Below are 17348 nucleotides of genomic sequence, written 5' to 3'. Positions count from 1 at the left end.
CTTTAGTGATTTTTTTGCATGATTGTATGGTGTGTGTGGTAGATTGACAATTTTGTAATGTAGAGACGCAAGCAATGTCGTTTGTGTGTGATTGTAAATATCAGATTGTAAATACATTTAATAATTTACATTTAATAATTGTATGGTGTGTGGTCACCTTATAGTTTTTTTGTAAAGCTCCTGTCTTGTGAAGGGAAGGTTCCAGAGGTAGAGAAACCCCCTCCCCCTGAAAACTGTTCATACTCTTTAGTTATGCCTGTGAAAGGAAAACATATAAAACCCACCAATGGTTTAAAGTGATGCAGGGCTAAAATGCTAACCTTGCTCTGGTTCCTAAGGGGTTAAGTGCATAACACACAAACCCGTAACAGCCAATGAGGACGGCGACTGGGAACAGGCGATCAGCGCAATGATCTTTGCATTTGGGATATTGGGTATTCTGATGCAGTAAATTACCTGCTTGTGTTTTAGGATTTTGGGGGTTGTAGGGGGGACAATGGCAATCTTTCCTCTGAGGGACAGTAGTCATTGGCCGTGCTGAGACATAAGATCTGCCTCTGGTCCATCTGTCACGTCTCATGTCTGTGGGGGGCTTTCTGTGTCAGTGGGCTCCTGTAGCCGTACAGTGGATGCAGAATAGTTAAATCAATACAGACAGCTGTTGTTTTGGACTGGAGCGATTGGGGGGGGGGGGGATTTGAACCTGCCTTGTCATGTCTTTTCAGGCTGGTATACACCTTCCCTGTCCTTCCTTCTCTATCTGCATAGCTGCATCATGCAGGCTTGCTGGAAGCACAGGCTTCCCCTCCTATGGGCCGGCCCCTCTCTGTCAGTCCAATGATGGCTGAACCATTCACACAAGGAGGAGGGATTCCCTCCTTCCTGGGCTTCAATGAACAGCCACATCTGTGCAGGTCTCTGCCTGGCTCACAGAGGGGGGAAGCCTTAAGCCCGATTTGTGTGGATTTATTTATAAATGAGAAGGAGCAGAGGATGAAGATGGCAACCGGCTGATCATACGAGTGTCTTCTTGCAGATGCGGGTCGCTGCTGTGAGGTCACCGTGATGAGGAAGGGGAGTATCGATCTGGGGATGTGAGCTGGCGTTCCAGGCTGGTATCTTCTGAACAGGTAAGACGGCATCCTTGTCTTCCATTCATGCTGTAGATGTATGTCTGTCTTGCATACCGGTCTGCTGAACAGACCCGTGCAAGGGGATCGCTGCTTCAGAATATCAATTTTTCAGAATACCTTCAGTAAGATCCGTGCTGACTGCAAAATGAGGAGACCTTTTTTTTTTTTTTTTTATTGATGTCCCCAAAGAGCCGACATTGGCCAAACGCTAGCTGGTTGCCTTGTGTCTGCTGTGACTTTCCTCGTCTATTGGGGCGGCTGGATCTCAGCATGGGAAAACACTGGTTATTATTCTGAAGACCGGCTGTCCCCGCCGGTGAAATGTCTTGTGGCACTACTGGATTGGTGGGAAAAAATTTGGCAAATAGGCACATGTTGTATCGGCAGGGAACAAACGTGACAAGGACTCAAGGCCACGAGGTCCTGATCAATTATTATTTGTGGCTGTGTAAATTAATCACCTACCAGTTAATTGATAAGCAGCTCCCGGCTTCACCAATGTCACGTCCTGTTCGCGGTCAAAGCGACGTTTATTTAATTGTCTGGCCCATCCAAAGCAATAACAGACCTCCTATGGGTTTAGATAAAATGTAAAAATGATACAACCCAGGATACTTTCTTTATTTTACCATATTTTAGGTGGTCACATGACTTCCTCGGGTGCTCTTGTGTCTGCCTCTTCCGGCTCTGAAGGAAGGTGAGGGGCAGTGTTAGGTCACTGGCTTGTGATGCAGTCCCCCAATGACCCCTGAAGAGCTAGGAGAATGGCTATGCCTGTCTGCAGCAGCCATCATTTGTAATTACAGAGAGACTAAGGGACATGAATATGACCCGTCGTACAGCATGGTCTCAAAAATAAAGGCATGCCAGGAGTTGTAACGGACACATGGACTGAGAGGAATAAAGAGGCAGCCATATATTTATTAACAATGCAGATTGCCTAGCTGTCCTGCTTACCCTCTGAACAAGCATGCAGATGAGATGTTTTACTGTATTTGCCGCATGCTTGTTTCAGGTCTGTAATTCAGAAACTACTGATGCCAGAAAGATCAGCAGGACTGCCAGGTAACCTGTATTGTTCAAAGGAAATAAATATAGCAGCCTCCATGTCCATTTACTTCTGGTCCTTTGAAGGGTACCTGAGATGGGGCCACAGCAATAAATAAAATATACATACCTGGGGCTTCCTCCAACTCCTCCGAACTGATTGCTCCCATGCGGTTCTCTTCTGACTGGTCGTTCGCCTGCAGCTGGCCTCGGAAAATCCTCCAGTTTGGGCCAGTCGGCACATGCGCAGTCTGGCCAGACGTGCTCCCCTGTCTCTGCTTACTAGTACGGCGCAGATCGCTGTCGGCGACGTGAACGTGGCAGGATCGCGTGTTCGGGCCATGCATGGGCAGTTGGCCCAGGAATGGAGGACTTTATGGGGCCAATTGCAGGCGAACGGGCAGTCAGAAGAGGGAGGCATAGGAGTGATCAGTCCAGAGGGGCCTGGAGGAAGCCCCAGGTATGTATATTTTATTGCTGTGGCCCTATCTCCTAGTCAAGAAGGAGGGAAAAAGCAATAATACCCATTTGGCAATGAGGTGTGGGTGAGTTAACCTGAGGTCAGTTCAGCCTTTAAGGATGATCACAGATATGCAAATTGTTCAGAGTTGATGCAAATTCTTATGCAAATATATGCAGCTTGAAAATGGACCAATCAACTGAAACCTGGGTCCATTTTCAAACTGCATAGATTTGCATAAAAAATTGCATAATTTCAGAACAATTTGCATCTCATTGATCATCCCTATTAGCCATATCCCGAATTATCTATCACCTTTTAAAGTCCTGCTGAGAGCTGTTGATGGTAATGGACAGAGTCAGGCATTGCCTTCAGTGCAAACTCGATGCCGAAATGATTTTTCATTCCAAAGCCTTACTCAAAACAATATCCATATTAATATGTTTGCTAAGAGTATAGGGCAGAAATCTCCCAGTGTCAAGAAAAGGTTCCTCCCCTTTGACATTTCAAGCTTGTCTGTTGGTTCTTTGAAAGTGATATACTGGTAGGTGATCAGAGGCGCCAGCAGAATAAAATTAGTATAAAATTGTTAAGAATTGCCGGGAGGGAAAGTGGTGGACTTCCCCTCAATAATTAGACACCAAGGTCTGTCATCGAATCAAACGAATACATTTATTCAATAGTACCCCAAAATCTGCAACGCGTTTCGTGGGAGCAGACCCACTTCTTCAGGCAATAAAACGGGGACAACAAACACAGCAATTATTGTGCTGTGAATTTAGCACCTCTGTTCACAGAGGTTCACAGAGGTGCTAAATTCACAGCACAATAATTGCTGTTTGTTGTCCCCGTTTTATTGCCTGAAGAAGTGGGTCTGCTCCCACGAAACGCGTTGCAGATTTTGGGGTACTATTGAATAAATGTATTCGTTTGATTCGATGACAGACCTTGGTGTCTAATTATTGAGGGGAAGTCCACCACTTTCCCTCCCGGCAATTCTTAACAATTTTATACTAATTTTATTCTGCTGGCGCCTCTGATCACCTACCAGTATACTTGAGTCCACCCCAGGTGGAGGGGTGACCCTACCCCATTTTTTCTGATCTACAGAGAGCGACTTCTTAATCCTGAGTGAGGACAGGTCTAATCTCCTCACCTGCCTATACAGTGGTTGCCTGAGCGGTAACCCATGTTTGTGAGTATAACCATCTCACCTATTCATTTCCCTTCGTATCTCTGACATACTACACCATATTGGGCTCTCGATTTCTCTCTTTTTTACTTTGAAAGTGATGAATGACTTTATTGACCAATAGGATAGCTCAGCTGATTTTACTCACTACTGCTTTGCTCTATTACATCTTCCAAAAACCTTGGAACCTCTAAAAATGTGGTCATGGCGTTTTCACCACCACGGGGAACCTCTGGCTTTGCAGTTTATCATCATATCCTTTGTTTATTTGCTTAGGACTGCTTCAAAATGACTGTAAAGCCAGCTCTTTAATTGTTGGTAAAGAAGAATAGACGACTGTGCCGTTATTTACGGTTTTCATATTCGATGCAGCTATCCAAAAGCTAATTTACCTTGAAAAATTCCTTAATGACCCAGAGATGCCTCCAAGCAGCAGAGTAGGTAATCCCCCACCTAGAGAGCACTATCCATGTTCAGCTCATCCTTATGCTAATGATATAACAGCTCTTTGTGAACAGCATTGCAGCTCAGCTGAGTCTTATTATGAGACCCTTCTGCTGATTGGCAGTGCTGACCATAAAATGTTAATCTTTTACCAGCAGAAGGAGGAGTTGGGTTAGGGCAAGTTATTGCTTTGCTGCCAGGGGTAAAGACTTGTGCCCCTTGGATTTTGGGATGTCTGGGTATCATTGGACAACTTTCTTCTCATTAAAGCTCTCTGTTGGAAAATGATACTATGGAAGCCTGCCAGCCACGTAATCTTGATGCTGATGCAAAAATGCAGATGTCCACTGCACAAAGAACTAGTGCATTTATTGAGTACTGTGAATTTAGTATTGTAGGAATTGAAGTAAATGGGAGTCTTGAGTTGGGAGTTTAAACCAGTACCCCCCTCCCCTCTTCTCATTGAAATAAAGTGTATTCTACTTCACTTTTCCTAATGTCCTCGAACAATATGTGTTGCCGGTTCCCAGATCTTGCAGGGCAGCCATAATAAAGTTTTTTATACTGTACCTCGTTCCAAAGGCAGAACAAGTTACATAGTTACATAGTTATTTTGGTTGAAAAAAGACATACGTCCATCGAGTTCAAGTCCTCTTCACTTTTCTTCAGTGTAGCCATGCAGCCTATCCCTGCATGGCCTATTGCTGCTCCTAACACTGCATGTCATGTGACATCGGGAGCTGCAAAGTGATAGGCTGCACGGCGGCTACAAAGAGGAGTGAGGAGAACCTGTCCTACTGGAATTAAGTATCCAGCTCCACTGCAGCTGCTCTGCTCTGCACAACAGGACTGGGCCCCCTTAGCAACAGCGGTGGTCGCAGGGGCTATTGTTAAGCCCATGCCAATGTTACGACACTGGCGTGTGGTGCGATTTCCCAGTAACCCAGTAAGTGTGAGGGGGGCGGGCTTGTCTGCAGCCAATGTGAGTAGCCTCTTATTCCTTAATGCTGTATCTATGGATGCTTTCTTAAAGCAAACCTGAACTGAAAATTAAAAGCCAAAATAAACACACACATCATACTTACCTCCTGTGTAGTCTACTCCTCAATCTCTTTCTCCTCTCCTGTGTCCTGCTTGTCCACTGGGATCAATGGAATTCTCCATCCTCCATTTTGAAAATGGCCATTACCCCATAACAGCTTCCTGGTCAGCACACTGTTAAACTACAATATTGCCCACTGGAGCTATAGGGAAACATGGACATTACCTTGCTCATCCGTTGTCCTTTCAGTTATAACTGACAACAACTGATATATAACTGACAGCAAGTGATATATTTTCATTCTGACAAAATCTTGTCAGAACTGGAAGGAATCGTTGTATGGAGAAAACAGTGAGCTTCTCAGAGGAACTGATGGCGAGGTAAGTATGTACAGTTGCAGGTACATCAAGTGTTTGAAGTATTTAAAATAATTTTACTCAGTTCAGGTTCACTTTAAACGCATTTTAACAATAAAAAAAATACAGCTGAAACCTGTGTGACTTCTAAAGGTCATTTGTCTGTTTTCCTACTGGGTTTTTTTTTTTTTTTTATATATAGCGCTTATTTAAAAAAATAATAGCATTTTCAACTGTTAGTACAGCAGTCATAAAGGTGTCCAGATTCCCACCCGTAATGTTTAACTTTTGGCTGAGCACCAAACATTTGGACGGACGCCGTCTCTCGTCTACAAATACCATCCACTGCTAAGGGCAAATTCATCTTTTTTTAACCTTGGAATGTCAATTATTTTTGGCATTGAGGAAATGGAAGATAATGGGCCTAAACGGACTCTTTGAAGACGCTGGAACTGATTTCAGCAGAATGTACCATGCCTTTATTGTGCTTTTTTTTTTCTTTTTTGGTTGAGAAGCCGTCTGTTATGTTTTTATTAAAAGGAATTGAAGGGGATTTTATCTTATTAAAGTCCAGTTTCAGGCACAAATACTTAAGGTGGCCATACATTTTGAGATTTTTGCAGCCCAAACCAACCCACCGGTTTCATAATTTTTGGCGGAGTGGCTTGAGAATCTGGTACCACATCTTCCTCATCAGTATTGGGTAAACCATCATTATCAACAGGCGTTTAAAGCAAATATTCAGCCTAAATTGTATATCACATATAATTATCTGCAGTTTCTTGTCCCCCGAAGTCGTCCCCCAAGAAATAAGAGAAAACAAATGACTGGAGTTTGACTTTAAAGAAAACTTTACAGGAAGTTAGATTAATGTTATGTGAGAAATGGCCAATATCACTAATTTCTAAGGCCAAGTGATGTCACAATGTCCATGCCATTCCTACTTTTTCTGCACGGTCCATTCCATTCCTTCTTTCTCTTCATGATCCATGCCGTTCCTTCTATTTGTGCACAGTCCATCCAGTTCCTCATTTCTGTGCATGGCCCACCTTGTTCCTCCTTTCTCTGCATGTTCCACCTCATTCCTTTGTTCTCTGTATGGTCCATCCCATTTCTTCGTTCTCTGTGTTGTCCACCTCATTCCCTCATTCTCTGTATGGTCCACCTCATTCCCTCATTCTCTGTATGGTCCACCTCATTCTCTGTATGGTCCACCTCATTCTCTGTATGGTCCACCTCATTCTCTGTATGGTCCACCTCATTCTCTGTATGGTCCACCTCATTCTCTGTATGGTCCACCTCATTCTCTGTATGGTCCACCTCATTCTCTGTATGGTCCACCTCATTCTCTGTATGGTCCACCTCATTCTCTGTATGGTCCACCCCATTCCTTCGTTCTCTGTGCCGTCCACCTCATTCCCTCAGTCTCTGTGTGGTCCACTTCATTCTCTGTATGGTCCACATTCCTTTGTTCTCTGTATGGCCCACCTCATTCCCTCGTTCTCTGTATGGTCCACCTCATTCCCTCGTTCTCTGTATGGTCCACCTAATTTCTTTGTTTTCTGTGTCGTTCACCTAATTCCCTCGCTCTCTGTATGGTCCACTTCATTCCTTTGTTCTCCACCTGGGCCACCTCATTCCCTCGTTCGGTGTATGGTCCACCTCATTCTCTCGTTCTCTGTATGGTCCACCTCATTCTCTCGTTCTCTGTATGGTCCACCTCATTCTCTCGTTCTCTGTATGGTCCACCTCATTCCCTCCTATGCGTTGTCCACCTCATTCTAACTATTTCAGAATGAGAGTTGAATAGGAGAAGCTGTCAGCGATGTGTTTCTTCAGTTGTGTCCTGTTGCATCTATTGATCCGTGCAAATTCCCCGCAAATCTAAACAAATGCTTTAATTTAGCAAATTGGCCTCCTGTATCTTTAGAGAAATTCAGAGGATAGACTTGACCAGACTTCCCACCATCAGTCATGGCCATTACTCAGTCTAGTGATGATGTCACCCATCCCATTACGGGTTCCTGGTACAGGATCTAGCTGTGACATGAGGAGGGAAGTGACATTCTTCTGTTGGAATCTGGGAGAAGTGTGACAATTTGAGGGATGATTCATCTCAGCTGAACTATCACATCAGAATGAGAATCTCTTCAGTGATTCAGTGAAGTACAGTTATAGAAGACTGCCCTTCCCCCAGCATGGAGTGTGGCCAGGTTAAATTCAAATTAAAGAGGAACTTTACTGAAAGACGGTAGTAGGGGAAAAATAAAGCAATACTTTGCAAAGTGAGAAGTAAAAAAATAGAACATAGATCAGGGAATGATTGATTCTCGACGTATAATTCAGTCATGTTGTCACGCAAGTCTACAGGTCATCATCTTTACTACTGGCAGGCATGAAAAACAAAAAACAAACCAAAAAAAAAAAAAAACGGCACCAACTGCCATTATCTATAAACACACTCACTAACAATGGCCTCAATTCACTAAGATCATGCTGGAGATAATAAGGCAAGAGAAAACTTACCTCACACAGTAAGAGAGTTATCTTATCTCTTCATTCCTTAAAGAGAATCTGTACTCTAATATTCTTACAATAAAAAGCATACCATTCTATTCATTATTTTCTCCTGTGCCCCTCTGTGCTGTTTCTGCCACTGTTTCTGCTGCAATCCTGGCTTGTAATTAACAGTTTTAGGCAGTGTTTACAAACAAACTAACCAGCTTCTAATAGGCTCAGCTAAGCATAGTGTATGAGTCATTCACAGTGTGCAGGGGGCCTGCAGAGGGTGTGTATCGCTTCTACCAATCACAAGCAGCCCTGTACATTCCACACAATCAAGCTTTAGCCCGACAAACAGGACAGAGGAAAGATACATTGATTTATTACAGAGACAGTGCAGTTAGGAAAGACTGCAGTAAGCCAGAGCAGATTAGAACAGGCATAGGAACTTATAGAAGAACTAAGGCTGAAAAAATTGTTACAGAGTCTCTTTAAGGCTCCCTGCACACTGCAAATCCGTTTTCCGATTCCGTTTCCGATTCCGTTTCCGATTTTCCTTGAATACATTCAACAGAAAAACGGATCAAAAAACGCAGCATGCAGTTAAGATTAAAAATCTGAATCGGAATCGGATGTAAAAACAGATTAAAAAGCGGAATCGGAATCTGAAATGCATGCAGTGTGCAAGTGGCCTAAGTTACCTCCTCTGTAGTTAATTTACCTCCTCTGTAGTTATTTTCACATGCAGTTAATAAACAGCCTGTCTTTAACTCTGGAGTTATTTTAAGGATTGAAGAGTTAACTTAAAGACAAAAGAGTTAACTTTGTTTGCCTGAGGTAAAATGTTTCCTGAATACGACATGCCTCATCACCATGGTGACAACTCTAGAAACGTCATTAAAGACAGGAGATAAGCTTAGTGAATTGAGGCCAATGTGACAGACAAAAGGGGTAGTAGTGAAATGCATGTCATCTGGGCGCCGAGCAGTTCAGCGCAGGGCGAGCCAAATAACTGCTCTTCCTGCTGCCGTTAAACTCCGAGGCGGCGTTAAATACTCTTCTCCCTCCGAGTTGTCATAATTCGGGGTCTGGAAACCGCCAGATCCCCAAATTACCGTTACGCAGGGCGTGCAGCATAGCATTGCAAACGGTCAGAACCATGGTTATGACATCACACTGTGGGAGGGGTTTCACAACAATATCAGCCATACAGACCCCCCCCTGATGAACTATTCAAGTAAAGGTAAAGATTTCCTGTGGGAAAGGGGGTATCCGCTACTGATTTTGATGAAGCTTAAATCCTGGGTTAAAGTTCCTCTTTAACCCACAGCACAGAGTAGGAATGGGCCCTCAGTGATGCTGCCCCGCCCCTCAGCCATGTGACCATACATAAAACCTTTCCCTGTTCAGGTGGGTATTCAGTATTTCCATAAACATTTCTAACCCATCTTTGAATATATTTTAAACTTTTAAATTAAAAAAAAAAACCCTTGTAGGTATCTTAAAGTTGTAAATATTGTATAACAAACAGTCACAACTACGTAGCGCGCATGTGCAGAACGCTCCCTGCAGCAGGCGCCTAATCAAGGACGCGTATTGCCGGGCAGCACTTGTGCACTGCCGAGCCTCCGATCTTGGAAGTAGCTTCGGGGGGGAGGGGAATTACAACATAACAGAGGAGAACGGGGGCAGCGGTGGGCGTGGGGAGAGCCTTCAACACATGTCTGCTCCCCCTGTTTTAAAATGTTGAACAGCGCTAAGGTATCCTCTAGCATAAGGGTAGGGAACCTATGGCTCGGGAGCCAGATGTGACTCTTTTGATGGGTACATCTGGGTCACAGGGGTTGAGTCCCTAAGCTACACTGATCAAGCAGCGCAGTTTAGTGTGGCAGCACAAGTAACATTTTCAAAGTAGGAACGCTACTGCTGTAGCATGGACTACTAACTTACTCGCCCTTTCCCCAAAACTAACGGCCGCCCCAATTGTCCCACCCTGGATCTTGTCAGGTCCAGTGACTTTCTAAGACGAGATCCCCACATTTTGATTGGCCCAATAGGCTGCCTGTCACTTAACAGGCAACATTTTGGACCAAAGTGCGGGGATCTCATCCTACAAAGTGAATCAACCCCCAAGTCAGCTAGCTAATTGTACAAGCTTTTAGTCTGTATTTCTCCTGTCTGGCTCTCGGGGAAATTGCCAATGTTGCTGAAACCCAAGAGAAGCTGAAGACTTGTCTGACACTTCCGCTGCCCGGCAAATCAACTGTATACACATCACCATGGCAACGGGGACGTGAGCCCTCTGCTGCGCATGTGCACTGAGCCAGTTTCAATGATATTGTATGGCTCACAGGGAAATACATTTTAAAATGTGGCGTTTATGGCTCTTTCAGCCAAAAAGGTTCCTGACCCCAACACGTCAAGCTTATCTTAAAACCTGATAGATATTGTAAGGTTCATACTGGAAATATAAATTAGTTTTATTGAAATAATGATGCATTGGGCTTGAGGAAGACGCCACTGATCACTTCTGGCCATGTAAAATTATGTGCAGACGCTAGTTTTTTGTCACTCTGTCTGTCTTGGACAAAAATCTGGCATCCCTAGAGGTGTCCCATGACATTCATTGATTTACAGTACCAGATACTTGAATCGGACGTGAGTGGCTGATATTGTTTGTACCTGTAACTTCTCCCCTTGCTTCTCACTGACAGAACAGGCTGCAGTGTTTGCACATTGTAAAATCCTTTCCTCTCCCTAATTTACATTCTGACATTTATCACAGGCGGAAACATCTTTAGTCAGGTGATCTCTGCCGAATGTTCATACAGGGCTCAATCACACTATATAAGCGCTTTTCTGAGTACTTGTAATTAAAGAGAACCAGAGACAATATAATATATTTATACATACCTGGGGCTTCCTCTAGCTCCATCAGCCTGGATTGCTCCCACGCCGCCTTTCTGCGCTGCCTCTGTCCACCTGGTCCCGCCATTTCGGCCAGTCGACGCAAGCGCAGTGCGCTCCCTCCGCACTGCGTAAAGAGCCGGAGGGAGCCCCTATGCATGCGAAAAACTGGCCGCGTCCAGCGGAAGCGAGGGACCCGGTAACGGCGATAGAGGCAGAGGAGGATGGCGGTGTGGGAGCGATCCAAGCTTATGGGGCTGGAGGAAGCCCCAGGTATATATAACATATTTTTTTTCATTTTTAAACGTCGTTCGTATCTGGTTCCCTTTAATTATCGCTTCCTGAGCGCTTTTTAAAAATCAATCCCATTCACTTTCATTAAAATTGCGTAAAAATCATTGCAATTTTTTTGCATACGCGATCCTGTTGATTTTCACAAAATTTGCAATTTAAATGAAAGGGAATGGAAGCCATTTTTAAAAAGCGCTCAGAGAGCGCTAATCAATCGCAAAGCGCTCAGAAAGCGCTTATAGTGCAGCTGAGCCCTTATGGTGCCCATACACGATACAATAAAAATGTTCGATTTTTCCCATTTTTTTCGATCTAAATGATCGAATCGAATGAAAGTAGAAAATATATATATATTTTTTTTTTTCGATCAAGAAATTCAAACGATTATCCCGTTTTTTTTCAAAAAAAAATTTGATCGGACATGATGGAAACATCTTTATATTCGATCTAACGGAATAATCAAACTAAATAATCTAATAGAAAGAAAAATGAAAAATTGTACCATGTATGGCCACCATTGCTGAGAGTTCTATGCTCAAAGGGAGATACTGCTGGTTTGGCAGTTGAAAACAGCTGTTATTTCCCATTTGGCCTCAATTCACAGTTTAGACTAGTCTACTGATGGTTTGGTGTAAATCTGTCGCATCAAAAGGGAATTCACTATTAATTACTGAATGTTTTAGACCTGGTCTAAAACAGTCTGTAAATACACAATTCACAAAGGTAATCAAAGAGTAACCACTTTTTCTGACAGAGATTAGACCAGCTGATTTCTGTCGGTAAACTACTTCTCTGAGGTATTTTAGATGTGAGGATGGAGCTTTTTGAATTAATTATGCAGGAGTTTAATTGTATCCAGAGGAGAGCTTGTCAGAGGAGAAGGATGTCAGTCACAGCTACTTCTATCTATAGACCTCGTACAGTAATTACACCTAATTACTGAATTTTTTAGACCAGGTCTAAAAAATTATACTTATTAGTGAATTCCCTTTTAATGCGACTGATTGCTGGTTTACACCAAACCATCAGTAGACTAAAACCATCAGTAGACTAGTGTAAACTGCTTAGTGAATTGAGGCCATATGAGGTTCACAGACAGGAATCTGTCAGGACCATGGTTCTGACATCACACTGTGGGAGGGGTTTCACCACAATATCAGCCATACAGACCTCATGTTGATCTGTTGGAGAAAAGGTAAAGATTTCTCATGGGAATGGGGTATCCATGATTGATTGGGATAAAGTTCATCCTGGGTTACAGTTCCTCTTTTAAAGTTTCCTGCCATAATCTGGGCTTTGTCATTCTTCCTGGGCTGCAAAGGCCATAATGTTGTATGCTGTGTAGCCCTGGGCATTATGGGTAGCGTGGAGATGTGGCATGCATGCAGAATTCACCAGTGATGCTCTGGGCTGGACATCTGTTACCATGGCGATAGTAGTAGATTGGTCTTGTAAGGCTGAACGGGTGAAGTGAATCTTTTTTTTTATTTCTCCTCTATGAAGTCCCCACGCCAAATTAATTAGTCTTAGCTGTGAAAAACTCATTACTCACACCAGCCTTTTGCAATCACACAGATTGTCTCAAGGGATTAACCATAAACCAGAGAGGAGAGGAAGAGAGCGCCTAGCAACCGGCATCCCTCCCTCAGTAAATCGTGATTAAGGGATGACTATGTTTTCATTCATCCGGGAAGGATTAAGTCCCGGACTGAATTCTGCCTATTAAAGTAATGCAGGCCTTTTACAGCAGGCTGTGATTGGTTTGGATATTTTATGTTTTGTTCATTCAGAGTGTTTGGATGAGGAACAGTTCTCGTTGGCTGTAGCAGCCAATCAGTATTCACTTTCCGGTTTCCCAGCATCTTTTCAGACAGAAAACAAATACAACACACATATTTTGACACTGTCCAATTTTGTAAATAAATATATAAAAACTAGTAAAAAGGCCTGCCCGTAAAAAAACAAAAACAAAAAAAAAAAACGGGCGCTAGGCCACGACCTCTAAACCCTGCTCACCCGTCTCCCACCACTGTCCGAAGTATATGCAGACAGGGAGATGCTGCTGCTTGCTTGGCAGTTGGAAAAAACTGTTATTTTCCACAATGCAATGAGGTTCACAGAGAGCAAACTGTCAGGTCTAGAAGCACGGACACACACACAGGGACAGGATGCAGAGACATTAGGGTTTTATTATAGAGGATAATCACTAGCTGATAACGTAAAAAAATGAGAAATTCATTTTTTCCAATTATCGTTGGTCAGATTTTTTTTTTCAAAAGTTACAATGTATCACACATGTCCAATTCTTTCTACTTATGAAAAAATGATCTACATCCAGGAAAAATTGCTTTGAACTACTTATTAAGAAATTTACTCTCTCCTACACCATTCAGTTTTCAGAAAAAAATGATCAGACTTTTCCACAATGGTCGATTTTAAAAAAGGTCAATTCGATCACATTTCTCAATTGATTTTTTTTTTAATGTTTCTATTCAATGTATCGTTTTTATCGACAATACAGGAATATCAAGTGTTGTATCCTGCGTGGCCACTTTTAAGCCGCATCTACACAATACGATTATTTGTACGATTCAATTACGATCCGATTAAATCCAACATGTCTGATCGGTATTTGATTCAATTCGATTTGCCATTGTTTTGCAATGGCAAATCAAATTGAATCGAATCTCGATCAGACATGTCGGATTTAATCGGATCGTAAATAGAATCGTAATCGAATCGTACAAACAAGCTTATCGTGTAGATGGGGCTTAAGAGCTGTTTAAATGATCCTCAAAGTGGACCTGAATTATTGCACAGGACAGAAGGAAACTATTGATAAATGCACCCTGTCTGTATTTAGCCTGTCTAATTCCCCCTCATTGGTGACTAATCACGCGTGTACTTAGATCTCTCAGCTGTGACAGCTGGCTGCCTCTGCAGAATAGCTAATTTGTAAACACGGGATGTTAACCCTATATCTGCTTCCATGAAAGCAGGAAGTAAACAAGTTGATTAAAGTCCTGTAGTATTCTACACAGAAAGTGCATACATGTCTATTTTTTTTTGGGGGGGGGGCAAATACTAGAGGTGATCATGGCCTCACCTCTGCAAAGGACACATCAGCCATGGTCTAGGGGAGCTGCTGCCCAAAGGGCATAGAAGAGGGGGCACATGTATAATAAAGACCAGGCTGCAAAAAGATTTGTGGGGGGGGGGGGGAGGGGGGAGTTGCAAATGAAAGTCCAGGCTGCAAATGGCAAAGGGAGGGTGGGGACTAGACATGGAAGGGATCATGATGACTGGAGGAAAGGGGGGGGGGGGGGGGGTAATGAACGAGAGGGTTTGAAGCACATAGAAAATGGAGAGGCCACTGGACAATGAGTGGAAGAAGGAGGTGGGGCAAGGAAGGTGTCCAAGGTTTGAAAAAAGTATAAATCTGGCCCTAGTGATGGCACAGGGGCAAAAGTTACAGTATTTTCATTGAACTTTGCATATATAAAGGAATAGCTTGCTTTTTTTCACTCCCACCTTCTTATATTGTGTTTAAAGTTCCTCTTTAGATCTGTACATTTCAATTTATCCTAACCCTAACCTTCACACAACAATGGGGAATACCTCGGATAGGAACATGAATACCATAACATGAACACAAACTCAGTTTGGGTACCCAATTGTTGCAACACCTATTTACTGGTACCATAAACTGCTGTCCCAGGGAATTCAGGAAGATCCAATCAAATCGGTTATCCCCTGGCTTCATGAAATGGACTGCTAGGCTGCAAGGGCCGTATGCCTCCTGAGTTCTGTCATCAATCCTTTACCCTTGATTGAGTTGAATCACTGGCTGGAAGTTTCCATAACCGATGTGTCCTCCTTAGCAGTCCGTGAGGAGAACAGGAAGTGGATGTTGTGGGATAAACATGAGCTCTCCTTTCCTCACAATACACCATATACACAGGAGAGGCCTGCTGTCGTAATGGCGCTGGTTTCCATAGTGCGCGGCACAAAACACTGTCAAGAGACTCTGGGTGGAGTGAGATGTGTTCTGGCCTTCCAGCAATTCCCCTGTGAGGAAACCCTAGCAGTACAAGGTAGCAGGTTACATCCTTTATTGACATCTTGTAGAGCACATTGTTACCAGTGCATTACTAGCTTCTGGCAACAGCCTCTGTGCTTCATCCCAGCTCAGTAACCCAACATGTACTGAATAGACTCAGATTTTTAAAGAGAACCAGTCATGAATAGGCATTTGTAGTCATTAAAGTGATATGCTCCTTACGCTGATAAAAACAGTCTGCTCATTTCAGATCTAGGCATAACTAGAATCTTGGCACAAATCGGTTAAAGGACCACTATCGTGAAAATCGTAAAATTTAAAATACTCGTAAACACATACAAATGAGAATTATGTTTTTTTCCAGAGTAAAATGAGCCATAAATTATTTTTCTCCTATGTTGCTGTCACTTATTGGAAGTAGTAGAAATCTGACAGAACCAACAGGTTTTGGACTAGTCCATCTCTTCATGGGGGATTCTCAGCAAGGCTTTTATTCTTTATAAGGACATTCCCTGAAAAGGATTTATATAAAGATGCTGGCCAGCCACCCTGCTCACTGTACAGTTCTTTGGCAGTTGGACAGAGCAACTGCCATTCACTAAGTGCTTTTGAAAATAAACGAAACCCTGAGAATCCCCCATGAGGAGATAGACTAGTCCAAAACCTGTCCGTTCTGTCAGATTTCTACTACTTACTGTAAGTGACAACAACATAGGAGAAAAGTAATTTATGGCTCATATTACTCTGGAAGAAACATACTTCTTATTTGTATATGTTTACATGTATTTTACATTTTATGATTTTTGGGTTAGTGGTCCTTTAAAGGTTATTATGCTGTTGCTCCTCTTTTAGAGCAGTTCATGTCCACTTTAAAAAAAACAAAAACAAAATTTCTTTGTTACACCTGATGGAAATTCTTCAGTAAATCTGCAGTGTGTCTACTTCCTGCTTTCATGGAAGCAGACAGAGGGTTAACATTGTGGGTTTATAAATTAGCTGCTCTGCCGAAGGCAGCCCGGATTCCTGAGCTGACACAGCTGAGAGATCAAATTGCCTGTCTTCATATGTGCTCATTTCCTCGCCCCTCCATCTCCCTGCATAGCCTTGTCAGCTGTACAGGTGACACTCCTCTGTATAGTCTGGCCCATTGATGTTGCCTGAGGGATCCGGTCCCGATCTCTGACAGGCAACATGATTTAGCCTGTGTGTACGCGCCTTAAAGCGGACCTGAGCTCAGAACTCCGCTCTGTTCTAAAAGATAAGCAACAGCATAATAGCCTTTACAGAAAAACATTCCTTTGTTACAGCCGATACAAATCCTAAAATAAATCTCCTGAGTTTCTACTTCCTGATTCATGGACGTAGACATATTGTAAACATCCTGTGCTTTCAAATGAGCGTATCTGTCTTGGCAGTGAGCTGACGCAGCTGAGGGATCAAATTACAACTTGTGCTTAGCCACAGATGAGGGGGAATTAGGCTAAACTCTCTAAATACATACAGGGGGCAATTCTCTAGGTTTTCCTTCTGTCCTGTGCAAGAGTTCAGGTTCAGGTTTTTTTTTCTAGTAGTACCTTTTTTGCTGTAAAGGAATGCTTAGATTCATATCACTTTAAGATCAAAACAGTGACTCTGAACATTAGCCTGAGAGCCTTTGCTACTTCACCATGCTGGATATTTAAAACAAGACCGAGACAGATCTATATACAGTTTATCAGCCGTAATCCCCGTTGTCCTAATTAGCCGTTGAAAACAGGCAGCTTGGAGAAGAGTCACTTAAGTTCAGGTGTCCCCACTTCACCAGTCTCTCCAGGCAGTGCAGGGACTAGACCGGCCCTCTTCAGAGTCAAACACCCAGATCGCTTACTACTGTCTGACATGTGGCCAAAACCATCAACAGCTGAGACCAAAGTC

The 17348-nt window shown here is 43.1% G+C and overlaps 2 protein-coding genes across 6 annotated transcripts in view; both read left to right on the top strand.

The window, feature by feature from the left end:
- Window positions 1-17348, top strand: part of LGALS3 (galectin 3) — a 517589-nt gene that overhangs the window by 209188 nt on the left and 291053 nt on the right. The gene's annotated exons all lie outside the window — the stretch shown is intronic.
- DAAM1 (dishevelled associated activator of morphogenesis 1) overlaps window positions 1-17348 on the top strand; it is a 319681-nt gene that overhangs the window by 132593 nt on the left and 169740 nt on the right. For all 5 annotated transcript variants that reach the window (XM_068254408.1, XM_068254407.1, XM_068254409.1 and 2 more), the window contains exon 2: window positions 1037-1130. The gene's annotated coding sequence lies outside the window, so the exon portion shown is untranslated. The remainder of the gene's footprint in view (window positions 1-1036; window positions 1131-17348) is intronic.

This window comes from Hyperolius riggenbachi, chromosome 9, assembly GCF_040937935.1.
Source record: "Hyperolius riggenbachi isolate aHypRig1 chromosome 9, aHypRig1.pri, whole genome shotgun sequence".
NCBI lineage: Eukaryota > Metazoa > Chordata > Amphibia > Anura > Hyperoliidae > Hyperolius > Hyperolius riggenbachi.
The sequence above is the reverse complement of the archived record's forward strand: the minus strand, read 5'-3'. Positions and strand labels throughout refer to the sequence as shown.